The sequence below is a fragment of the Scyliorhinus torazame genome, chromosome 8 (genome assembly GCF_047496885.1).
Source record: "Scyliorhinus torazame isolate Kashiwa2021f chromosome 8, sScyTor2.1, whole genome shotgun sequence".
NCBI classification, from domain to species: Eukaryota; Metazoa; Chordata; class Chondrichthyes; order Carcharhiniformes; family Scyliorhinidae; genus Scyliorhinus; species Scyliorhinus torazame.
In genome coordinates this window covers 218541711-218568349 of record NC_092714.1, presented here as the reverse complement: position 1 = coordinate 218568349, position 26639 = coordinate 218541711, and positions in this window count along the sequence as shown.

The following is a 26639-nucleotide window of genomic DNA, read 5'->3' as shown; positions in this document are numbered from 1 at the left end:
TGCAACCACGCAGATTTCCCCAGGTTTCTTACGATTGAAGAAGAAGCTGAGGACTACCTTTGACTTGCTTCTACCTGAGGAGACCTCTGACATATTACAGCGAAACCAACATCCGCAGACTTTGAGATGAGAAAATAACTTAAAGAAATGCTTGTTTGAACAAGGAGAAAAAGCGTTGGCACGTAAATATACCACTAGTGAGAAATGGGTTCCTGCAACTGTATTGGCTCAAACTGGCCCAATGTCTTACGTCTTGCAAACAAGAGATGAGTTAGAGTGGAGATGACATATGTACAACAGAACTACTTCCAGTGGAAACCACATAGCCAGACCGTGTGCCTGTAATGTCTGGTGAATTCACTGAAGCAGAGATTGCTGAGGAATCCACTGCTGCTACTGGTCTTCCTTCTGCAAAAGAGACTGTAAAGCCTTCCAGGGTAGAGTCATCCACAAACCAACCTAAGAATACATCTAAGCTCAAGAACAATTAAATTGCTGAAGTGCGCAGGCAAGCAGTGTGGAATAGACACCCACCAGATCTCCTTTCCTATTGACTGTACTACCACTGTGTAATAATGGAATGAATGCCCATGTATATGTAAATGACCATAGTTATTTGTTGTGTGGAACTTTAGAAGTAAAGTGGGAGGGATATTATATATGTGGGTTGATATTGTTGTGCTGTAGCTCGGTCCCTTTAAGAGTTGAGTCACGTGATAGTCTGTGACGGCATCAGCTACATTGTGTGCTTAGAGTCAGTCTAGACCTAGCCTTTGTACAGTTAACAACCATCTAATAAACCTCTGATGATTATTACATTCAATCCACGTGTTTCAGCAATTCCCTTTTATCCTGCAAGTACAATACACACCATCAAGAAGGAGCAGAAAAAAGCTGAAGATTGGCTGCTGGCAGGGAACAATTATGCATAAGTTTTAACAACCACTGATATTGAGGAAGGTGCATAAATGCAAAGATTAAAAGGCCTCCTTTTATTTGATCCACGTAACCTTTGGAATCAAATACCTAACGTGATAAACGATTTTGAATCAGTCACTCAATAGATGGAACTTCACTCACATGGGTAATGCAAAATGTAATTTTGTTAAAATGGTCAGAAGAGCCATCATTGCATATCACCAAAGTAAATTGAAGGTGGAAGCAATTTCCAATCATTTCTGTGTTACTCACATGCAGTGAAGCTGATGACACGTTTTTCCCTTGTTATATTACAGCACAGTGCTAATACTTAATAAATTGCATTATTATGTTTTCCATTTTTTTAAGCAAGTCAACTCGGCATAAGTGCAATAAACAGTATTCAACAAGGCTTGGCTCTGATCTTGTAACAACACAATTACAACCCCTCATTATACTGTCAAAACACACTCAAAAAAGCAAAGTCACCCAGAATATGCAAATATAAGTAAACTGAAGATCTCAAAGTACAAAGAACAGTTGTGTAAACCATGGTTTTACTATCGTGCACAGACATTGCTTTAAATGCAACATTTTTGTTGCCATTTGCAACAAAACACAAGGTTATTTTTGAGGCCATAGCATTAAATTGAAATTTGCCATTAGCAAGCATTTCCAGTTCATTTGACTTTACTGAAGAAAAATGCAAAGTATAATGCAGTGAATTTTCCCTCACCCCACTAATGAGAATGGGACAGATAATAAGGTCAAATAGACTGGGGGTTATGTACAGCAATACTCCAGCATTGTGGTTGATGTGCTGGCCAGTTACAGATGAGCATCTCAAGAATGCATGTAAATCAGGGTCCTTTGAGGTCATTAGCAACCCAAATGCATTTTTGGAACCAAACAGTAGAAATCCTTTTCAGTACTGAACCTACTAAATGCAATATTCCACAATTGGGTTCAGTGAGATACCACAGTCAGTATTTAAAAGGACACTCAAGCACAGACATTCAAATCATCTGTCTGTTATTGTGCTTTCTTGATTTCTATGGGTTATTCTTGAGTTATTTGAGCATTTGCTTGCTTTCCATTTTATTTTATTTTGATCACCCTGAATAAAATCTCACAGCTTATGATGGGTGTCATTTTTGCTCCACTGATAGAGGAAGGGAAGGAGGAAAGGCTTTACGCATAGCAATCGGCTGGACCATCAGGAAAGAAGGCAGATGTGCCTTTTAGAAGATAGTAGCTATTTGGGTCTTCCTTTAGGGGTCTTGATCTAGCCAGCATGGTCAACAGGCTAACAATGTATTTTCTCGCTATTTCTGAAGACCAGTGCATGAGGGGGCTGCACATTTCCAGGCAGACTGAATGTGATATCTGCCTTCTGCAACTGCCTGTTGAATCAGGTGAAAGTCACAACTGCCTTATTGGTTCCTTCCCGGATGCTGCCAGAGCTATCTTGACAGATATGATAGGTAAGGAAATGGAATGGCACATAACACAGGAATCGGAACAAGAACATCGCTACAATACACTTTACAACTCACACCTTTATAAGAACTTTTCATTAGGGGCATGTACTTCCCCACTGTAGTATAAAAACTTAATGTTAAATATGTAAATATGCAGTCTACACCATCAGTGACATAATGTCACATGATACCAGAACATGGAGAGAGAAAGTTCTCTGTAGAGTGTCCAACATAGCCATAGTTTGCTGGCACTTGTGCCACTGGCTGGGGGGCTTCTGCTAGGGCCAAGGGAGTAGCAGGGAGGGGCCAGGGGATGGGCTGTGGGGTTGGGGTGGATGGGCATGGAACACCATTGCTGCAGCCGGAAAGGCAGCCATGCAGCTGTACATGCCGCTGATTGCCCACTGTGAACTTAGGGCCATGAATCGAATAGGTGTCACCCCACGCCACTCCCCTCAGTGCCATCTAGCCCCAGCCGACCCATCAGCTGTATGGGTGTGCTCCAGTACACCAGTACCATCTTGTTGACTGGGTTGAGTGTGTGTGGGGATTGTAATGTGTATGTGTGGCTGCAGCTTGTCAGCCTCCTGAGTGTCAATCACAGATCCGGCAAATTTCACACCATTTTTCATTGGAATCAATTGCGTTCCACTTGGCGCTGTTGCTAGCCCCTCCACAGTTGCTGAATTGGTCCAGGTTCGGCGCCAGCTTTGCTGTCGTGAAAGCTGATTAATTTTGCACCGGCGTCAACACTTAGTCTCAGAAATGCAGAATCCCGCCACTGGTCTCTACCGAGATCATAATAATATCCAGTCTCGTACTCCAAATCCTATCCACTTATACCTGACCAAGACTGTAAAGTTGCTGGATTCTGTAGGAATGAGGACTAAGGACTGTTAATAGTTTAATAAATGTGTTAAAGCTATCTCCAAGTCTGAACCTTCTTTTGTCAGAGTGCACATCAAGGAAGCAGCTTATGCTACGACAAGAGCATAACAAAACATGGTACCAGTGAGTAACTGTTTAAATCCATATAGCTCAACTCAACAAAACAGTGACAACCAGCAACAACAGCCAGGCAAGATGATGTTCGGAATTCCGGTTCCACAGCGGCTCAGGTGCCATGGACATCTCAGTGAAAACTGGCATTGATTCCGGCAGAGATTCGAGATCTCCCTGGTAGCGTGTGACCTAGATGGCGTGGCGGATGCAGAGAAAATAAAGCTTCTACTTACCATCGCGGGTCCAGAAGCAGCTGAAATCTTCCAGACCTTCAAATACTCCAAGGGGCAAAACAAGAGCGACTTAAGACCATAAGACATAGGAGCGGAAGTAAGGCCATTCGGCCCATCGAGTCCACTCCACCATTCAATCATGGCTGATTTCAACTCCATTTACCCGCTCTCTCTCCATAGCCCTTAATTCCTCGAGAAATCAAGAATTTATCAACTTCTGTCTTAAAGACACTCAACGTCCCGGCCTCCACCACCCTCTGTGGCAATGAATTCCGCAGACCCACCACTCTCTGGCTGAAGAAATTTCTCCTCATCTCTGTTCTAAAGTGACTCCCTTTTATTCTAAGACTGTGCCTCCGGGTCCTAGTCTCCCCTGCTAATGGAAACAACTTCCCTACATCCACCCTATCGAAGCCATTCATTATCTTGTAAGTTTCTATTAGATCTCCCCTCAACCTCCTAAACTCCAATGAATATAATCCCAGGATCCTCAGACGTTCATCGTCTGTTAGGCCTACCATTCCTGGGATCATCCGTGTGAATCTCCGCTGGACCCGCTCCAGTGCCAGTATGTCCTTCCTGAGGTGTGGGGCCCAAAATTGCTCACAGTATTCTAAATGGGGCCTAACTAATGCTTTATAAAGCTTCAGAAGTACATCCCTGCTTTTATATTCCAAGCCTCTTGAGAAAAATGACAACATTGCATTTGCTTTCTTAATTACGGACTCAACCTGCAAGTTTACCTTGAGAGAATCCTGGACTAGGACTCCCAAGTCCCTTTGCACTTCAGCATTATGAATTTTGTCACCGTTTAGAAAATAGCCCATGCCTCTATTCTTTTTTCCAAAGTGCAAGACCTCGCACTTGCCCACGTTGAATTTCATCAGCCATTTCTTGGACCACTCTCCTAAACTGTCTAAATCTTTCTGCAGCCTCCCCACCTCCTCCATACTACCGGCCCCTCCACCTAGACTGACGCAAAGTACCTATTTAGTTCCTCAGCTATTTCCTTGTCTCCCATTACTAGTTTACCAGCGTCATTTTGGAGCGGCCCAATGTCTACTTTTGCCTCCCGTTTGTTTTTAATGTATTTAAAGAAACTTTTACTATCATTCCTAATGTTACTGGCTAGCCTAACTTCATAATTGATCCTCTCTTTCCTTATTTCTCTCTTTGTTATCCTCTGTTTGTTTTTGTAGCCTTCCCAATATTCTGACTTCCCACTACTCTTTGCCACATTATAGGCTTTCTCTTTTGCTTTGATGCATTCCCTAACTTCCTTTGTCAGCCATGGCTGCCTAATCCCCCCTCTGATAACCTCTCTTTTCTTTGAGATGAATCTCTGTACTGTGTCCTCAATTACTCTCAGAAACTCCTGCCATTGCTGTTCTACTGTCTTTCCCACTAGGCTCTGCTCCCAGTCAATTTTCGTCAGTTCCTCCCTCATGCCCCTGTAGTTACCTTTATTTAACTGTAACACCTTTACATCTGATTCTACCTTCTTTCTTTCAAATTGGAGATTGAATTCTACCATAGACTTCCAGGCAGTCCTGGACAAATTCCAAGAATTCTGCGAGGAACATACAAGAAGAAAAGGTAAAAGAGGTGCCAAAACTCTCCACGAGGTAGGCTTGCAGCAACGAATGGCAGTTTTGAATTGCAGCCATCTTGGAAAAGGTGCTGCACATGCGCAGTTGAGAACAAGGCCCCAAGTAAAGGACCATCGATCTGTGCATGCGCAATCGCTTCCTACGCTCTACGTCACAAATGTCATGACATAAGAGGCCCCGGACCACGCCCACTTAAAGGGGAAATGTCCTAAAACACGGAAAAAAATTTAAAGCCTCAAAACCAGATTTCTTCACCTGGAACGACAGCACAATACCTGAAATTCGACCAGTAGCTGAAAGTAACCTCGACAGAACCCTGCAACAAGCAGTTAGCACTGCCCAAAGAGATGATACAGTCCTTGAAGACTATGACTCAGACCTTGAATTCTTCTTTGGACATCGCAAGCCCAATGCCAGCTCTGAGACAAAACGTGATAATATGGTCTTGGAAGACAACGACTCAGAAGAAGCTTTCACCTTGGGAGGCTACCCCAGTACCAAATCCGAACCGCAACTAGACGTGTTGCACATTGACGACCCCGACGACGCGTTCTTCGGATTTGAGGATCTTCAGCCCAGCACATATGACATCCCGACTCGTGAGTGCAGGGTTATGCTGCGGCCTGACACCAAGAGACAGAGAGCGGTACAAGCACACAGAGAGCGGCCTGCTGCCACACAGAGAGTGGTCCACGCACCGCGACGGGTCCCCGACTTCACACAGAGAGTGGTCCACGCACCGCGACGGGTCCCCGACTTCACACAGAGAGTGGTCCACGCATCACAAAGGGTCCCAGCCTCCACACAGAAAGCGATGACAGATTCCACAGAGAGCTCGTGGACAGACTCCAGTGAACAACAGAAAGACTCTGACAGTCTGCCAAGCTCAAGTGTACAGCAAGCAGAATATGACAGTTTACCACACTCCAGTGAACAAGAAGAAGACTCTGACAGTCTACCCAGCTGAAGTGAATGACAAGAAGACACTGAAGCTATACCCACTGTATGTGAGATAAGTGACGACGGCATCCCACTTCCCATACCAGATGTGCAACGTGACAGACCTCAGCTAGAATGTACAGAGGCACTCGACAATCACAGTGAGACTACTGGTGACTCCGGTGACACGTTACTTCAAACCTCACTCGCTCGAGCCTCTCCACAAGCAAATGCATTCCTGACTGTTTTGACCCCGGACGGGGAGCATCACGAAACTTCAGAAGATTCAAATGAACCTAAAATGACTTCGGACATGGAGCATCAAAAGGCCTCAGAAGATGCAAGTGAACCTGAAATGACTCCAGACGGGGAGCATCAAAAAGCCAAAACTGACTCGGGTGAAACAGACCAGACTCCAGACGGGGAGCATCCACAAGCCAAAACTGACTTCAGTGAAACAGACCAGACTCCAGACGGGGAGTATCCACAAGCCAAAACTGATTTAGTAAGCTGGACATGACTCCAGATGGGGAGCGCTGCAAACTCAGTGACGGCACGCTCAAGGAGACAGCAGACGCCACAAAGCACGCTGACACGAGTAACTGTGTGAAGGACTCGCATTAGCCACAGAGTGTGGTCATTGAGCGCAGCAAACAAGGCAACAAAACCAACCAACACAACAACAACATCAAAGGCAAGAAGCATACCAAAGGCAACAACGTCGACAACAAGCACGACAAAAACGACACCAATGGAACTACGACTGGTACGACATGACATAACTCTGCAAATGAGGGACACTGTTACTGCTCAGCTCAGTACAATGACATGCCATGGCAGGATGATGCATCTTACCAATTCACGTTTGCTGCACTACCACCAGGCAACCTGGCTTTCAGGACAGATGCCATCAAGAGTTACCACCAGAAGCATCGAAAGAAAATAAGAGTCCAAATCAGACAACAAAGTGATTTGACCACTTCTTGGTTCCTTCAGCACAGGGACACTGATGGCGTTTACAATGCAATGCCACCTCAGCATCACCAACTCACCAACCAAACAAGAAAGCCACTGGACCATAATCATGAATGAACTTTGGACTCATGCACATGATTTGGACTTATTGTTTAATGATCACTGTTATCATAACTTGTACAGAGTATCACTCATCTACCTAGTTTGTTCAATTTTCTTTAACATTGTACAGAAAATATGTAACATGGAAAAAGGAGGATGTGGTGATATACATCACTGTAAGTACACAAAGGGTTAATGTACATACACTACACCTAGCTAGACACTAGAGGGAGCACCAGAGACATGACACACAGACTGACAACCAATAGGTCAGTAAGATAGGACACGACCAATAGGCATTCACGATACACACAGAGGGGACACTACCAGAGGAGGGCATTACACCAATCCATATATGAGGACACAGCACACATGCTCAGCCTCTTTCCAGTGGAGACTCTCAGTGAGCACAGACACAAGGTTGATTGAAACACATCACTCCCACCATGTGGATTGTAGCAGACTGGTTAGTCAGTCTGAGTAGCTATAGCAGGATTAGCAGTAGCGTCGAATCCAAGTAGGAGAATTGTTAATAGTTTAATAAACGTGTTAAAGCTATCTCCAAGTCTGAACCTTCCTTTGTCAGAGTGCACATCAAGGGAGCAGCTTATGCTACGTCAAGAGCATAACAAAATAAGGACTACAACTTAAACCGTTTACACAAGATCTTTAGCAGCTCTTACACACCATGCCTGTAGCCACACTGATGAGAACTCTGGCGCTGTCGACACATTACTTCCTGTGTACAGGTCATACCAATGTATGCATGAGTACACATTTTACACCTTCCTCATTTTAGTTGGGGCAATCCAGACTCGCGTGCGAAGAACAATGTTGAATGCAGTAACAGGACATTGAATATTTGGAGTGCATGGAACAAAACCTGGCACAAAGCCCTAACCACCAGTTGGCTGTGCCTGGGATGCACCCGGGTTGTTGTCCACACGGCAGATGACAAGAGGCCTGAGTTGTGCACAGTGGCTGCAGGGTTTGCTGCATTGGTAGAAAGAGGGGTCTCCATCCCATTGGTTCAGGGTGTGCAGATTTTTGACTGGGTGCATCAACCTCTGTCGCAGTTGGCAGTGCTGGTTTGGGTATCTGTAATAGACGACACCGGTTCCTGACATACACTACACCCTTGTTTGGGGGTCATGGATATGGACCACTGCCAGTTTGCCATAGCTACATGTCCTTTGCATTCTGACTCTGGCCCAGCTCCAGACTGCAGAGTGCAGGCATTACGGTCACAGAGTATCTTTTCCTCCTTTGGCATTGTTTTAAGAGAGCTCCCCTCAAGTTTGTTTCCACGTTGGGTTGCTACAGGCCCTTGGTGACAGGGATCATGGTTCTGGTGTGTCTGGGGAACATGCTCTGTGTTGTCAAGGGAAGACCCTCTCTTGGCAGATTTTGCAGACTAAGTAATGCAGCAAATAAGTCTGTGCTGTCACGGAGGCATTTTTCCAGAACGTACTGCACACTTCACCAAACCATTTGATTGTGGGTAGAGGCTGCTTGCAATATATTTAAAGTCCCATGTGTGTGCTAAGTCCTTGAACTCCCTGAAAACAAACTGCCGGGTGTTGTCCATCATTAGATTTTGTGGAATACCATGTGCAGCAAAGTGTCTCTTCAGCTTTTCAATTACTCTGATGCTCTTCATGTCGGGCAAGTAATCAACTTCAGACCACCCTGAGAATAGATCAACGAGGACCTGATGTTGTTTCCCATTCCACTCAAATATATCTGCAATGGTGAGTTGCCATTGAAGGTCCGGGACCTCATGGAGGTGCGGTGGTTCTCTGCTTTGATGAGGCTTGAGCGCATTGCCTGGCACACATCTGGACACTTCTCTCTCTGGGCGGGATTCTCCGTTCTGCCGTCCCCCGGGGATTTCCCAACGGCGTTGGGCTGCCCCACAATGGGAAACCCCATTGACCGGCCAGCGTAACGGAGAATCCCGCTGGCCGGTCGGGGCAGAAATGTGGCGTGGCGGGACGGAGAATCCAGCCCTCTATGTCACCGTGCATTGAGGGCCATTACGTGGTGTCCTTTGCCTACACCTTATTGCTTCCACTCCCGGGTGTCCGTGGTGGACTTGCTGGAAGTATAACTTTTGCAGAAAGCTGGGGATGATGAGCCCCTGGTCATGCAGTATTAGTGCAGTATTAGTATTAACTCCTCTCTCATGGCATAAAAAGCGGGGAAGCTCTTTTGACGTCATGAGCCATTCTTTCATGGTGGCATAATGTAGCTGCCTGCATGTGTGATCTATTTGTAGGGCAGCTGTGAGTTCCTCGGTTTTGCAGTTTGACAGCACTCGAATTGTCATAATATTAATGTCCTCATCGTGATCTGCATGCTCAGTGGTGGATAAGTAAGCCCGGAAGAGAGCATCGGCAAGATATAACTCCTTAACGTGTTGTCGTTCACGCTGAGTTTGTCTCATTGGAGCTTGAATATCATCCACTGCAGGTATGGTGATGCAGTATGAAGGGGATGTTTAAGGATGGTGATCAACGACCAGTGATCAGTTTTAACATTGGCAGGACGGTCATCAATGAAACCATGGAAATTCTGACGTGCAAAGACTAGGGCAAGTAGCTCCTTCCCACTCTGGGCAGATTGAATGTCCATGCCAGTGAGAGTCCTTGATGCAAAAACCACTGGTCTGCCATTCTGGATATACACTGCTCCTAGTCCTTGCTGACAGGCATCTTCTGCTGAGTACAGGTGCTCGTAAGTCGAAGTATTGTAACGCTGGAGGGGCTGACGGCAGATGCTTGAGTTTGCTGAATGCAGCATTGTGCTGCTCCTGTAACCCCATTCTGCTTCCTGGTGGTGAAGTTGATGGAGGAGTCCAAAATCTTTGTTGTAACAGGGAATGAACTTTGATAGATAATTCATCCTGCCGAGGAAATTATACAGTGCATACTTGACTCAGGAGTGAACATTTGCTGTGTAGCCATTCTCTTATCCAGATCTGGCTATATACCATCAGTGGCCAGCAGGTGCCCCATATCGGGGGCGTGGCTGACTCTGAATGTGCATTTGGCAGGGTTGAGCTTAAGCTGTCTGTTCCTGATTCTGTTGAAGGCCAAGCACTGAGGTGCATCATGTTCTTGCATTGTATGACCCCAGACCAAGATATCACCAACGATGATTTCACAATGTTGCCCTGCCCATGAACCATTTTAAGACTCCACTACCAGTGGAGATACCATAGGGCATGCGGAGAAACCAATATCTGCTCACCGGGTACATGAATGTAATTAGCTTCAAAGATCCAGCGGGATTTCTCAAAACAACACTTTGCAGCCAGGGTGCGAAAAAGCATGAGAGCTATGACCTTTTCAACTGTCTTCATCTGATGGTGGGGTCTCAGAATTGCTTTATTTGGGTGAACTAGGTTGATGCAGAACCTGACTGTGCCGTCTTTCTTTACCACAGCTATCATTGCAGAAACCGACTCTGTGGCCTCACCTATAGGGCTATGACACCCAATCTTGTAATTCTTTCCAATATGTCGACTACCTTCTGTTTCATGGCAAAGGGTAATCTTCTTGGAGCAAAGACAGCAGGCAGTACTGAACTGTTCAACCTCATGAGATATACGATGGGCAGCTTCCCAATAATGTCGCAGTCAAACAGATTTTTGTGTTCTGTCATCTTTGGTGCTGTAGGGAGTGTACATCTGGCCCAAGGTAGTTTAGCCCCAGTGCAATGCTGTTCCTGAGACCTAACAACAGTTTGATGCCCTGGTTGACTATGTAGAACTGGAACATTCCCTGTGTGCAGTGTAGGATGACTGTCTTCCGTGTGTATGGTTTGTTCACTACAGGCAAAGAGAATTTCTTTGTTAATTGAATCTTGTGCAGCACAGGCCTCATTTTCCACAGAAGCAGCCTTGACAATACATTGCATTTTTCCCCAGTGTTGATTTTGACTTTAAATTTGGCACTACTGTGAGCAATGTTTAGCGTTGTGAATATTTCATCATTTCCATGAAAAGGTCGACACTTTCACATTAGAATGTTTTAAGGGGTTTGATTGTTTTGATTTATCTCCAGCACATTTACTTTGTTCATGTTCTGAACCTTGGAGAGGTAGCTAGTTGCATTGTGACTTCTAGTAGGGGAAGTTGCTGTGGCTGGTCATTCGACATGCAGATACTAATGGAAGATTCTAATGTGAGTTTTTCTCGTGGAGCAACTGCTTGCGCACAGCATCGCTTTATATTCCACACACTGTAGTTTCTTACAAGTTCATCCACGAGAATACCGGATATGGAATTTCTTGCCAAAAGTTCAATGTTTTTTTAAAATAAATTTAGAGTGCCCAATTCATTTTTTTTCCAATTAAGGGGCAATTTAGTGTGGCCAATCCACCTACCCTGCACATCTTTGGGTTGTGGGAGCGAAACCCACGCAAACACGGGGAGAATGTGCAAACTCCACACGGACAGTGACCCAGAGCCGGGATCGAACCTGGGACCTCGGCGGCGTGAGGCAGCAGTGTTATCCACTGAGCCACTGTGCTGCCCACAAAAGTTTCAATGTTGAGGCATTTTCCCGATCCATCAAGTTTCTGGTTACTGGTGTTAAAAACGTGTCTGTCCACGCTGACATTTTTTTACGGGCGTGTAATTTAAAAAAAAAAATTATCCCAGTGTCCTCTTGGTCATTCTCCCCCTGGAAGATGAAAGATTTAGACATTTTGATTGTCTCTGGGTCCGTTAGGTTAAACAGCATGTCTGCCTGTTCTTTCTTTGATTTATTAGAGAGTCTGGCATGGCAGTATGTGCAGCACTGCTTTTCAAACTTTTTCCAATTATCAATGATGTTCTCCTCGAAGGTGCACCAAAATCCTTGTGCCATCTTGGCCAGCTCCAGACACCATGTAAAGTTGCTGGGTTGTGTAGGAATGATAACAAAGGATGACTACTTAAACGGTTTACTATGAGATCTCCAGCAGCTCTCACACTCTATGTCTGTAGCAGACTGGTGAGAACTCCCGAGCCACCGACACGTCACTCTCTCTGTACAGGTCGTACCAATATATACATGGATACAGATTCTACAAAAACATATTTGCTTGTGGTTTAATATCCCATTATTGCCCACCCCATGCACACACTGTGCTTGAATGCAACAATCTGTTGGAATGTCCTGGAATGCCTATGCCACTACCCAATGGGATTTGGGAACACGGGGCCAGTGCAATTAAATCAGCAGTGCTCCAGTTAATCAAACAGATCGCCAATACCCTATATGACAGGACCAACTCATGCAGCACTTTCCCTGTGAGTGAGTCAAATGATGGAGCTGGTGGCTGGCTTCTTTTGAGCATATGCAGAGGGTATCAGACTGCATGCATGTAGAAATCCAAGCACCAAAAGACCAACCACCAGTTTTCGTTAATAGGAAGAACTTCACTCCATTAATGTCCAGCTGGTCTGTGATCATCACAACAGGATCATGCAAGTCTGGGCCAGCTTCACAGACGGTTGTCATGATGCCCTTTTTTCTGCAACAATCAACCATCCCTCCACTTTTCAATCTTTCCAGGGATGTTAGAGGGTGGTTCCTTGAGGAGAAATAAAACATTTATTTCTCCTGTCACCAGGCTACGTTCCTTTATTTATTTGAAAATCTGATTTTTCAATTTTCAGCTGGCTGGAAATTTTGCAATTTGCAATGAGGCAGAACAAATTACTTGAAAATTCAAGGCCACATTTCAACGTGAAGGTGTAAAACAACAAGCTTTCAGACACATCAAAACTAACCACTTAAGGAAGAGACATTAAAATGCAACGTGTTGCATTTTGAATCAACGGCTGCCGCATACAGACTAACCCAAAACCTCTTGGAAATACACAATGGGTGAGTTATCACAGGCTAGGCTACAGCCAGTGTAGGGAGATTGTAAGTGTCACAGGTAGCATCAACAAAGGCAGAGAAGACAGGCTGAAATGCTGCACTCTCTCCCTCTCTTTTTGGAGCATGTATATAGCTTTGGGTGGAAGCAAACGTTACTCGAAGCCTGCCAGTGAATCAAAACCGCATAATAATTGCAATATCTTCTATATCTGACTGTATCTATGAAATCAATTAATCCAATCAACCACAATGTTTAAAGACCTGCACCACCAGGACAATCAAAGGATACTTAACCGTATATTCTTTTAACTTTTTTTGGGACCCGAACCTCTCTTATTTCTGGCACCTGTGTACATGTTGATGTGTTGGGTACTCTGCTACACAGACGAACCAACACGGTTGCGAATGGTACAACTCAGTTTTATTACTAACATTTATTTACAACTGGTTACTGAGGTTCGATCATAACCCTAGAATCTGTGGACCTATTCCTAATACTATCTTGAAGTGGCACTCAGCACATGGTGGATGTCTGAGTGGCTTGCTGTGAGCTCTGTGCCCTGAGCTGTCTCCTGCTGGAATGCCCGGGAAGTGTCGTGTTCCCTGTTTTGTACTGTGTATGCTCTTGCCTGTGATTGGCTGTGGTGTTGTCTGTGTGTTGATTGGTCCGTTGATCTGTCCATCAGTATGTATGTATGTTTGTACCATGATATTTACCTGAATATCATGACATCCCTCCTTTTTTTACAAGAACATGTGCCTATGTGGTTATAAATAGAGATGTGTACTGAGAGCAGCTGAATGTGTGTGTGTGCAATATCTACAGCATGTACATGGGGCTAAACTATATACAAGGGGCGATGTCGGGTGCGACATAACAACGAGGTTGTACCATAAACAAAGAACGGGGAAATGTTGAACGACAAAACGAACTCCTGTAACGACAAGGAAGAACAGAAACATATTAACACAGTGGTATTATGAGTTCAATGTACAAACAGGCTCATAAGTCCAGTCTAGTAGGTGGGTGACGAATTTGGGTTGACCGCCTCAAGGGTGGGGCTGAGGAATGGGCCTGGCCACTGGTGACGACGGAAGGGACATGGTGGCAGGAAGCTCCACAAAGTCGATATCAGGAACAACAAGAGGGTGCGGTGCTGGTGTAAGTTCCCGTAGCGAGCGTGGAAGTAGGCGAAGAGCCCGGCGATTGCGCCTACGAATGGATCCATCAGGCATGCGAACCAGGAACGAGCGGGGAGCCACGCGTCGGAGAACTTCGGCAGCTGCTGACCAGCCACCTTCTGGTAGGTGGATGCAGACGTCGTCCCCAGGCGCCAGGGCGGGAAGATCAGTTGCCCGTGTGTCATATGCCCTCTTCTGGCGAACGCGCTGCTGTTGCATTCTGTGTAGTACCGGAGCATGGTTGGTGTGGGTACCAGAATGGATGGCACAGTGGTCCTGAGGGCGCGACCCGTCAACAGCTGGGCTCGTGAGAGGCCAGTGGCTAGTGGGGCTGAGCGATAGGTCAGCAGGGCTAGGCAGAAATCCGAACCGGCAGCAGCAGCCTTGCAGAGGAGCCGGTTGACGATGTGAACGCCCTTCTCCGCCTTTCCATTGGACTGGGGATGCAGAGGGCTGGATGTCATGTGTGTGAAGCCATACGAGGCAGCAAATGATGACCATTCCTGGCTGGCAAAACAGGGCCCATTGTCCGACATGACAGTAATCGGAATGCCGTGGCGAGCGAAGGTGTCTTTGCAGGTCCTTATGACAGCGGACGATGTCAAATCGTGCAGGCGTATGACCTCTGGATAGTTTAAAAAGTAATCAATGATGATTACATAGTCCCTGCCAAGCGTGTGAAAAAGGTCCACACCCACCTTCGCCCAGGGGGACGTCACCAGCTCATGGGGCTGAAGCGTCTCAGGAGGTTGCGCCGGTTGAAACCTTTGGCAGGTGGGGCAGTTGAGCACCATATTGGCAATGTCATCACTGATGCCCGGCCAGTATACCGCCTCTCGGGCCCTCCGTCTGCACTTCTCGACCCCCAGATGGCCTTCATGTAGTTGGTCGAGGACCAGCTTGTGCATGCTGTTGCGGAATCACAATCCGGTCCAGCTTTAGGAGGACACCATCAATGACAGCCAAATCGTCTCGGACATTGTAGAACTGCGGGCACTGTCCTTTGAGCCACCCTCCCGTCATGTGGCGCATCACCCGTTGTAGAAGGGGGTCAGCCGCAGTCTCCCGGTGAATACGGGCCAGACTGGAGTTGTCAGCTGGCAGATTTGCCGATGTGAAGGCCACCTGCGCTTCGACCTGACAGACGAACCACTCCGAATCGGGCGGTGTGCTCACTGCTCTAGATAAGGCATCCGCAATGATAAGGTCCTTTCCCGGGGTGTAGACCAGTTGGAAGTCATACCTCCTGAGTTTAAGTAGGATGCGCTGGAGGCGAGGGGTCCTTATTTATGATGCTGACCAGGGGGCGATGGTCAGTCTCAATGGTAAACTGGGGGAGACCATACACGTAGTCATGGAACTTGTCTATTCCGGCCAGCAAACCCAGGCACTCCTTTTCGATCTGCGCGTAGCGCTGTTCTGTGGGGGCATGGCCCGCGAGGCATAGGCGACCGGGGCCCATGACGCAGTGTCATCCCGCTGTAGGAGTACCGCCCCAATGCCGGACTGGCTCGTGTCAGTCAAAATTTTAGTGTCACGAGATGTGTCGAAAAACGCCAATACCGGGGCTGTGGTGAGCTTTAATTTTGAGCTCCTCCCATTCCTTCTGGTGTGCGGGCAGCCACTGGAACTCCGTGGACTTCTTGACGAGGTGGCGCAGAGCCGTTGTGTGGGAGGCAAGGTTGGGAATGAACATCCCCAGGAAGTTGACCATGCCTAGGAAGCGTAGCACTGCTTTCTTGTCTGCCGACTGCGGCATGGCTGTGATGGCGCTCACCTTGTCTGCATCCGGACGGACCCCTGACTGGGAAATGTGGTCCCCAGAAACTTCAGCTCGGTTTGGCTGAAAGAACACTTGGCTCGGTTGAGGCACAGGCCGTTTTCCCGTATGCGCGCAAAGACGCGCTGGAGACGATTGATGTGCTCCTGTGGTGTGGTGGACCAGGTGATGACGTCGTCCACATAGACGCGCACCCCTTCGATGCCCTCCATCATCTGCTCCATGATCCTGTGAAAGACCTCGGATACCGAGATGATGCCAAATGGCATTCTGTTATAGCTGAACCTGCTGAAAGGGGTGTTGAAGGTGCACAGCTTTCGGCTGGACTGTTCCAGTTGGATCTGCCAAAAACCCTTCGAGGCATCCAGTTTTGTGAAGATTTTAGCCCGGGCCATTTCGCTCGTGATCTCATCCCGTTTGGGTATGGGGTAGTGTTCCCTCATTATGTTGTTGTTGAGGTCTTTTGGATCAATGCAGATCCGGAGCTCGCCGGAGGGCTTCTTAACACACACCATGGAGCTGACCCATGGCGTGGGCTCCGTGACCCGGGATAGCACCCCTTGGTCCTGTAGATCCTGCAGCTGCTGCTTGAGGCGGTCTTTGAGTGGCGCTGGGACCCTGCGAGGTGCGTGAATGACCGGGTTGGTGTCCGGTTTGAGCCGAATTCTGTAGGTGTAGGGCAGTGTTCCCATGCCCTCGAATGCCTCCTGGTTGTGGGCGAGGAGCGATTGGAGCTGTGCCCTGAATTCTGCATCCGGGAAGTCAGATGTGCCTTCTGGAGACAGAGCGTGGACCCGTTGCACGAGGTGGAGAACCTTGCATGCCTGTGCGCCTAGCAGGGAGTCCTTTGATGATCCGACTATTTCGAATGAGAGTGTGGCCGTGTGTGTGTTGTGTGTCACCTGGAGCTGGCAGGATCCCATAGTCGGGATAACGTTCCCATTGTAGTCGACCATCTTGCAACGGGATGGCCGAATTGGTGGTCTGACCTTCATGGCATAGAAGGCTGACTATTCTGTGAGGTTGGCGGAGGCGCCAGTGTCCAGACAGAATGTTATCAGTGATCGGTTGACCGTTAGGGTGGCACACCATTCATCACCCGGATTGACAGTGTTCACTTGCAATGGCTGGTGGGTCCTGGCTGGAGACATCCGGTTCCAATCAATGACCGCAACACGGAAGGCTTCCTGGTCGTCTGTGTCGCTGGTCTGGATATCGTCTGGGCACGACTCGTGGTAAGGAGGCTGAATGGTCCGCACGTCCCTGCGAGGTTGTCGGAATTGGGGAACATTGGCAGGTTGAGCTGCTCGACAGCAGGCAGCGTAGTGGCCCATCTTGCCACAGCGGAGGCATTGTCGGTTTCTTGCCGAACATTGCCGTTGTAAATGTGCGGCTCCGCAGTTGCCGCACGTCATGGCGTCATGGCGTTCGTTGCGCCACCGCGCATGTGCAGTTCGGTCTTGCGTCGAGCGCGCCTGCGCATCACATCCCTCTGTGTCGACATCATTTTTGGCGCGCACAAACGCGGGAGGCCTCGAAAAGCGTGCGAAATGGCCACCCTCGTCCGGGCCGTGGGCCGGGAGGAACTCAATCACCTGGACCCGTTCGGCCTCGTAGGATGCCTGCCTCACTGATCCAGCCGCGTAGGACCCCTGCCGCGCCGATTCGGCCGCTTGAAATTGGGAGTAGTGGCTAGTCGCGTTTTCATGCAGGACACAGGCTTCGATTGCGGAGGCTAGGGTGAGGCCTTTAATTTTTAAGAGCTGCTTGCGTAGGGTGCCCGAGGTGACCCCAAAAACAATCTGGTCCCGAATCATTGAATCGGAGGTGGTGTCGTAACCGCAGGACTGCGCGAGGATACGGGGGTGCGTAAGGAAGGATTGAAAGGGCTCATCTTTACCCTGCAGGCGCTGCTGGAAGAGATACCTCTCGAAACTCTCGTTGACCTCGACGTTGAAGTGTTGGTCGAGTTTGAGAAGGACCCTCTTGTACTTGGTCTTGTCCTCACCTTCCGCGAACACCAGGGAGTTGTAGACATGGATGGCGTGTTGACCTGCCGTGGAGAGGAGGATGTCGATCTTTCTGGTGTCCGAAGCGCTCTCCTTTTCGTTGGCTTCCAGGAAGAGCTGGAAGCGCTGTTTGAACAGCTTCCAATTGACGCCGAGTTTCCAGCGACTTGTAGCGGCTGCGGTGTGCTGACAGTGTCCATGGCGCAGGATGGCAGATTCCGGAGGATTCGTAGGTAGGTCCCACAGTTACTCCTGGTACTATGATGTGTTGGGTACTCTGCTACACAGACGAACCAACACGGTTGCGAATGGTACAACTCAGTTTTATTACTAACATTTATTTACAGTGGTAAACTGGTTACTGAGGTTCGATCATAACCCTAGAATCTGTGGACCTATTCCTAATACTATCTTGGAGTGCCGCTCAGCACATGGTGGATGTCTGAGTGGCTTGCTGTGAGCTCTGTGCCCTGAGCTGTCTCCTGCTGGAATGCCCGGGAAGTGTTGTGTTCCCTGTTTTGTACTGTGTATGCTCTTGCCTGTGATTGGCTGTGGTGTTGAGTGTGTGTTGATTGGTCCGTTGATCTGTTCATCAGTATGTATGTATGTTTGTACCATGATGTTTACCTGAATATCATGACACATGTGATGTGAATTCTTATTTTTTCCCCTCAGGTTTAGCGGTTAATAAATCTTCTCCTTATTTAACTGAAGAAAACCTTGTTTGATTGGCTCCTTATTGCTTACCGTATAAATAGTCGAATACATTTGTCTGTGTGGAGTTTGCACGTTCTCCCAGTGTCTGCGTGGGTTTCCTCCGGGTGCTCCGGTTTCCAAAGAGGTGCAGGTTATGTGAATTGGCCATGCTAAACTGTGCCTTAGGATGTGCAGGGTAAATGGGTTAGGACATAGAACATTACAGCACAGTACAGGCCCTTTGGCCCTTGATGTTGCGCCGACCTGTGAAACCACTCTAAAGCCCATCTACACTATTCCCTTATTGGCCATTGTCAATGTGCGGAGTTACAGGAATGGGCCGTGGGGGAATTATATAACAATCTCACCCAGGAGATAAACGTTGGCCCAAACCTTCCCAAGACCTCAAACAGTTACTTCCACTCAACCCAATCAAAAGCCTCCTCTGCTTCCATAGAAATAATTGCTTCATGACCACATTCAAGAGCAACCAAATGTTACTTGACAGCTGGGAACTACTTTTAACTCTAAATAACTTTCAAAGCAAAAGTGGCTGGATAGGCCTAAGACTTTTACAATATAAGAAAATGGGCCATATAATTGCATGGTGCTGCATATTTCAGAATACCGCATCCAGAGAGGCCATCACTACAAACTGATATGCCAAATGTAATTATTTTAACATCAAGGACAATTGAAAGACATTTACTCGTCCCAGCATGATGGAATGGAAGCTTGGTGGCGAGTAAAATACCAGGGAGCCATGGACAGGGAAGGCAGCCTCCCGCATCCCCTGCAATCCCCCCATGAGCATTGCTGGTAGGCCATGTGATACAACCAGCATGCTCTTCTTGAAGGCAGGCTGAGTCTTCAAGGAAAGCTGCACAAAAAACAATTTTTATGCAATGTAAATTATTGCAAAATGAATCACAAAGCAGACGGAGGAATCTGCATTCAAGGATGTGGCACTGGAGACACTAATTGTTCAGCTGAGCAGGAGGAGAGATACCATGCATCTCTGGTGGGCAGGAAACTCTCAGAAGAGAGTGAGACAGGTGGCAAGTTATGTCAACCCCCAGACGCCATATCTACAGCAGTGTTACAAGAAGCCTGATGATCTCCCATGGTGATCAACTTTAGTAAATTTGTGGAACTTCACTTGACATCGCCAATGCAGCACAGCACCAGCCTCTCACTGGTGTTCAATACACCAAACCCCCATGACTCAGCCAACACCCACCTCTCGCTGTCTCCAGATACGTCAACAAGGACAGGCGCATCGCCCAAACACAGTGCTATTCAACTTGTGGGCAGCATGGTAGCACAAGTGATTAGCACTGTGTCATCACAGCGCCAGGGTCCCAGGTTTGATTCCCTGCTGGGTCACTGTCTGTGCAGAGTCTGCACGTTCTCCCCGTGTCTGCGTGGGTTTCCTCTCACAGTCCAAAGACGTGCAGGCTAGGTGGATTGGCCATGAAAATTGCCCTTAGTGACTAAAAAAGGTTAGGAGGGGTTGTTGGGTTATGGGGATAGGGTGGAAGTGAGGACTTAAGTGGGTCGGTGCAGATTCGATGGGCCGAATGGCCTCCTTCTGCACTGTATGTTCTATGTACTGACATTCTACCCTCCCACTTGCAGGATAAGGTTTCACATAATACAGGAGGAGGTGGAATTGAACTGATGGGGAACACAAACATTCGGAACTCCTGAATTCTACGGAGGAGATGGTTCTCTGCATCATGGGATTAACTGTGATGGGCCCATGGCATCCAAAGTCGCTGAGAATTGTCACAACACCTTGGGCTAGTGCACAGTTAATTTCAGCCCCACTTATCCTGGAGTCGCAACACATTTAAATTAACAATTAATTCTGAGAAAATACCCGAAGTCTTTGGCCTTTGGCTGACCAATACCTACCGTCACAATTTTGTAAATTTAACTGCAATAATTTTTTTATTATTAAGAATAACTACAATTCAATATGCAGCAAATACAACTGGCAAACAACTTTCTAATTCCGGACTTCTGGTGGCGGCTATGAAGGAGTAAGTCCCACATTTGGTGGCTCCCGCTCAGGTCCGACTTTTGGACCTTTTCCTCCGATTTTCTATCGGACTTGAATTGTAAAACTGATGACAGAGGCAATTGTGTACTGAATTCCCACATCGGTGCATGGAAAGAAGGACTAGAAATGCTCATAAAGGCAGAAACAGAAAGACAGAGAAGGCTTGGGCTGAAGCTGCAGCAGGAGACAGCATGGCGGAGGACCGGACCTCTGGTTTGTCGACCCAGCGTTCAACGGAGCAGCTGATGCAAGTTATTCAGGAAGGCTTTGCTAAGCAGAAACTGCTTGGACCCGATAAAAGAGTCAATTGAGCGGCTGGAGCTTAGATTGGATGCCCAAGATTGGGCGATCCAGAAGGTAGAGAAGGCGCTGGTTGAGCAGGAGGAACATCAAACTGCGGTGGAGTTGGAGGCGGGGATGCTGAGAGACCAGAAGAAGAAGCTCCTGGAGAAGGTGGAGGACCTAGAGAATAGGTCCCGCCGGCAGAACTTAAGAATTGTTGGGCTCCTGGAAGTGCCCGAAGGAGTGGACGCTGGGGCATACATCGCAGATATGTTTGAGAAGCTGCTGGGGGATGGGGCATTCCCTCGATCCTTGGAGGTGGACAGGGCTCACCGAGTGCTCACGAGCAAGCCGCCAATGGGAGACCCCCCGAGGGCAATGGTGGTGAGATTCCACAGGTACTTGGAAAAGGAGCGCATTCTACAGTTGGCCAAGCAGACACGGAGCCGTAAGTGGGACAACAGTATCCTGCGGGTTTACCAAGACCTGAATGTGGAGGTGGCCAGGAGAAGAGCAGGCTTCAACCAGATTAGGTCAATCCTTTTGAAGAAAAAGGTGAAGTTCGGACAGTTGTATCCAGCCCTTCTTTGTGTCACGCACGAGGAACAGCACTTTAATTTTGAGTCGCCTGAGGACACGCTGGACTTCGTGAAAAGGAAAGGACTGGTGGTGGACTGAGAACTTTTGAACTTCGCTGCAACGTTCATGTTTTTGTTTTTGTTTTTCTGTTCTTTTAAAAAATATATAGTTTCTCGTTTTTCGTTTTGTGGAAGTGTTTGTAATGCCTTTTGCATTGATTTGGGACCGGCGGTAGAGCTAAGTGGGTTAAGGTTTTCATTTGCACTGTTCGGGGATGGAGGTGTGCTTGTTTAGATCTTGATGTTTTTCTATCGGGCAATTGCGTGGGGATTGTTTGATGTTGGAGTATGTCTGTATGAGCGGGGGGAGGGTGGGGATGGAACAATAGGTGGGAGAATATCCGACGCCAGGGATGGGGGCCACCAAGCTAGCTGGGCAGGCTAGCAGTGGGGTGTGTGCACATATTTGGTTTATTAAAGGCTTTGGGTTGCAGAGTGTTGTTACTGACGAGGGAAGGACTTGGGCTAAGGGACAGAGAGGAGCTTGGGGGCGGATGTTGCCTGGGGGCGGGCCGGTGGAGGCGCGGAGCATGGGCTGGAGGTGGGCCAAAAAAGGGGATGGGTGATCGGCGAGGGGGGGGGGGGCAATGAGCCCCCCAATTAGGCTGATCACCTGGAATGTTCGAGGGTTAAATGAGCCGATCAAGAGGGCACATGTGTTCGCGCAGTTTAGGGGACTGAAGGTGGGCGTGGTAATGTTGCAGGAGACACACCTTACAGTAACTGACAGATTAGATTGAGGAAAGGCTGGGTCAGTCAGGTTTTTCACTCGGGACTAGAGTCAAAGACTAGAGGGATCGCAATCCTGATCAATAAGCGGGTGGTGTTTGAGGCGGGTAGAATAGTCTCAGATGTGGGAGGTCGGTACATTCTGGTCAGTGGGAAACTGGAGAGGGTGCAGGTGGTATTAGTAAATGTGTACGTGCCAAATTAGGATTATGTGGAGTTTATAATGAGGATGCTGGGGAAGATACCGGACCTGAACTCGCACAGGTTGGTCATGGGAGGGGACTTCAATACAGTTATTGACCCTGGCTTGGGCCAGTCAAGCTCGAAAACGGGCAGGGTGCCAGCAATGGCAAAGGAACTAAAAGGGTTTATGGAGTAGATGGGCGGGTAGATCCATGGAGATTTGGGCAGCCGTGGGTGAAGGAGATCTCCTTCTACTCACATGTGCATAAAGTGTACTCTCGGATTGATTTCTTTATTTTGAGTAGGGCCTTATTGGCAGGGGTGGTGGACAGGTGGTACTCGGCGATCACAATCTCAGACCATGCTCCGCACTGGGTTGACCTGCAGGTTAGTAAAGACAGTAACCAGTGCCTGCATTGGAGGTTAGATGTGGGACTTTGGCCGACAAAAAGGTGTGCGAGCGGTTGAGGAAATGTATTCAGAACTACCTGCAGGTCAACGACACAGGGGAAATTTCAGCAGCAGTGGTCTGGGAAGCACTGAAGGCTGGTCAGAGGGGAGCTGATCTCAATACGAGCCCATAGGGAGAAAGTGGACAGGCCCGACTTGTAAAGGAGATACTACAGATTGATAGGAGGTATGCGGAGACCCCAGAGGCAGGGCTTTTAAGGGAACGGCGGAGGCTACAGGCAGAATTTGGCTTGTTAACCACAGGAAGGGCGGTGGAGCAGCTGAGAAAGGTGAGGGAGGCGATCTATGAGTATGGAGAGAAGGCCAGCAGAATGCTTGCACAGCAGCTTAGAAAGAGGGAGGCAGCCAGGGAGATAGGGAAAGTAAATGACGGAGATGTGAACCTGGTTGGAGATTCATCAGGGTTGAACAAGGTGTTTAGGAATTTCTACAGTAGGCTGTATAGGTCGGAGACCCCTACGGGGCTGGAGGGGATGAGGCACTTCTTGGAGGGGCTGAATTTCCCAAAGGTGGATGGGGAGCTGGTAGAAGGGCTGGGGACCCTGATCGGGCTGGAAGAGATAGTGGAGGGTCTGAAGGCCATGCAGTCGAGTAAAGCCCCGGTGCCGGACGGGTACCCAGTGGAGTTTTATGAAAGGTTCTCTGGGAAATTGGGGCCGGTGTTGATGAGGATGTTCAATGAGGCAAGGGAAAGAGGGGTGCTGCAGGACAAGAACCCGGAGCTGTGTGGGTCCTACAGGCCGATATCCCTGTTGAATGTGGATGCCAAATTGCTGGCCAAAATTTTGTCCTCCAGGATTGAGGATTGTGTTTCGGACGTTATTGGGGAGGACCAAACGGGGTTTGTTAAGGGTAGGCAGTTGGTGGCCAATGTAAGAAGGTCGTTAAACGTGATCATGATGCTCCCCAGAAGGTAGGGAGGTGGAGGTAGTGATCGCAGTGGATGCAGAAAACAGATCGGGTAGAATGGGATTATCTGTGGGAGGTACTGGGACGGTTCGGATTTGGGCGGGGCTTTATTGACTGGGTTAGGTTGCTGTATCAGGTTCCTGTGGCAAGCGTACGGACAAATAGGACAACATCGGACTATTTTAGACTGCACCAGGGGACGAGACAGGGATGTTCCCTCTCCCCACTGCTGTTCGCGCTAGCTATAGGATCGTTGGCGATTACTCTGAGCACCTCAAGGGGCTGGAAGGGGTTGATCCGGGGGTGGCGGAGCACAGAGTCTCGCTCTATGCAGACGACCTGCTTCTGTATGTATCGGACCCAATAGAGGGGATGGAAGAAATTATGAGGTTTCTAGGGGAATTTGACCGGTTTTCGGGGTATAAGCTAAATATGGGGAAAAGTGAGATGTTTGCAGTCCAGGCAAGGGGACAGGAGAGGCAATTTGGGGAGCTGTCATTTAGGGTGGTAGAGGGGAGCTTTAGGTACCTAGGCATTCAGGTGGAGCGGGAATGGGACCTGCTGCATAAATTAATCCTGGCCCGACTAGTAGACCAAATGAAGGACGACTTCCAAAGGTGGGACGCGCTTCCGTTCTCATTGGCTGGGAGGGTGCAGACGGTAAAGATGACGGTCCTCCCGAGATTCCTGTTCGTGTTTCAATGTCTCCCCATCTTTATTCCGCGGCCCTTTTTCAAACGGGTCAACAAGGTGATCACTGGCTTCGTTTAGGCAGACAAGACCCCGCCTAAACGAAGTAAGGAAGGTAATGCTTGGGCGGAGTCAGGGAGAGGGCGGGCTGGCGCTGCCAAATTTTAGTAACTATTACTGGGCGGCGAATATAGCCATGATCAGGAAGTGGGTGGTGGGGGAGGGAACGTCATGGGAGCGTATGGAGGCGGCTTCATGCAAGGGCACCAGTCTGGGGGCGTTGGTAACTGCGCCTCTGCCGTTCCCGCCGGCACGGTACTCCACCAGCCCCGTGGTGGTGGCGGCCCTGAGAGTCTGGGGGCAATGGAGGAGACATGTGGGAGCTGAGGGAGCATCATCTGGTCCCTAATCTATAATAATCACCGGTTTGCCCCGAGAAGTATGGATGGGGGTTTTTGGATATGGCGGAGAGCAGGGATTGAGAGGATGGGGGATACGTTTATAGAGGGGAGCTTTCCGAGTATGAGGGCGCTGGAGGAGAAGTTTGGGTTGGCGAGGGGAAATGACTTCAGGTATCTGCAGGTGCCAGGACTTCCTATGTAAACAGGTGTTAACCTTCCCGCTCCTACCGCTAAGGGGGATTCAGGACAGGGTAGTTTCCAAAGCATGGGTAGGAGAAGGGAGCGTCTCTGACATTTACAAGGAACTTACGGGGTCAGAGGAGACACAGACCGAGGAGCTGAAGCGCAAGTGGGAGGAGGAGCTGGGAGGAGAGATAGAGGATGGTCTATGGGTGGACGCGTTGAGTCGAGTCAACGCATCCGCAACATGTGCCAGGCTCAGCCTGATACAATTCAAGGTCATTTACCGGGCTCACATGACAGTGGCCCGGATGAGCAGATTCTTTGGGGTAGAAGACAGGTGTGCAAAATATGCGGGAGGACCAGCGAACCATGTCCACATGTTCTGGACAATTCCGAAACTTAGGGGATTTTGGCAGGGGTTTGCAGATGTCATGTCCACGGTGTTAAAAACAAGGGTGGCACTGAGTCTAGAGGTGGCGATTTCCGGGGTGTCGGAAGACCTGGGAATCCAGGAGGAGAAAGAGGCAGACGTTCTGGCCTTTGCTTCCCTGGTAGCCCGGAGACGGATACTATTAGCTTTGAGGGACTCAAAGCCCCCGAATTCGGAGACCTGGCTATCGGACATGGCTAGCTTTCTCTGTTTGGAGAAAATCAAGTTTGCCTTGAGAGGGTCACTGTTAGGGTTCGCCCAGAGGGGCAGCCGTTCGTCGACTTCTTCGCGGAAAATTAATCTTGAGCAGAAGGAGGGGGGGGGGGGGGTTAGTTTAGCTTAGAGTAGGGGGTTAATAAAGGTGGGACCTGTGAGGGAGGGTGACGGCTTTTACACAATGTGGAGAGTTTCATGTACATTGTTTATTTTGCTGTTGTTACAATACCAAAAATACCTCAATAAAATGTTTATTAAAAAAAAAATATTATCTAATTCCTAACCCCCCTCTTTAACTGCCCCCACCCGATACACACACAAGACAGCCAAACACAGAAGGGAGGAGGGTGGAAAGAAATCCTCCCACCTGACTGAAGCCAATTAATGTCTGTTGCCCCCCCCCCCGGCGATTCTCCGGGCCTCGACGGGCTGAGTTCGGCCGAGTCCCGCCGGCGTGGGGGACGTATGGTCCCACCCGGCGGGACCTGGGAGTTCAGTCTGCGGGGGCTGTCCTGGTCAGGGGGTTGGGGGATCCGACATCCGGGGGGGGCCTTCATGGTGGCCTGGCCCACGATCGGGGCCGACCGATCAGCCAGCGGGCTGGCTCCGCGGGGGTCTATGTTCCTCCGCGCCGGGCCC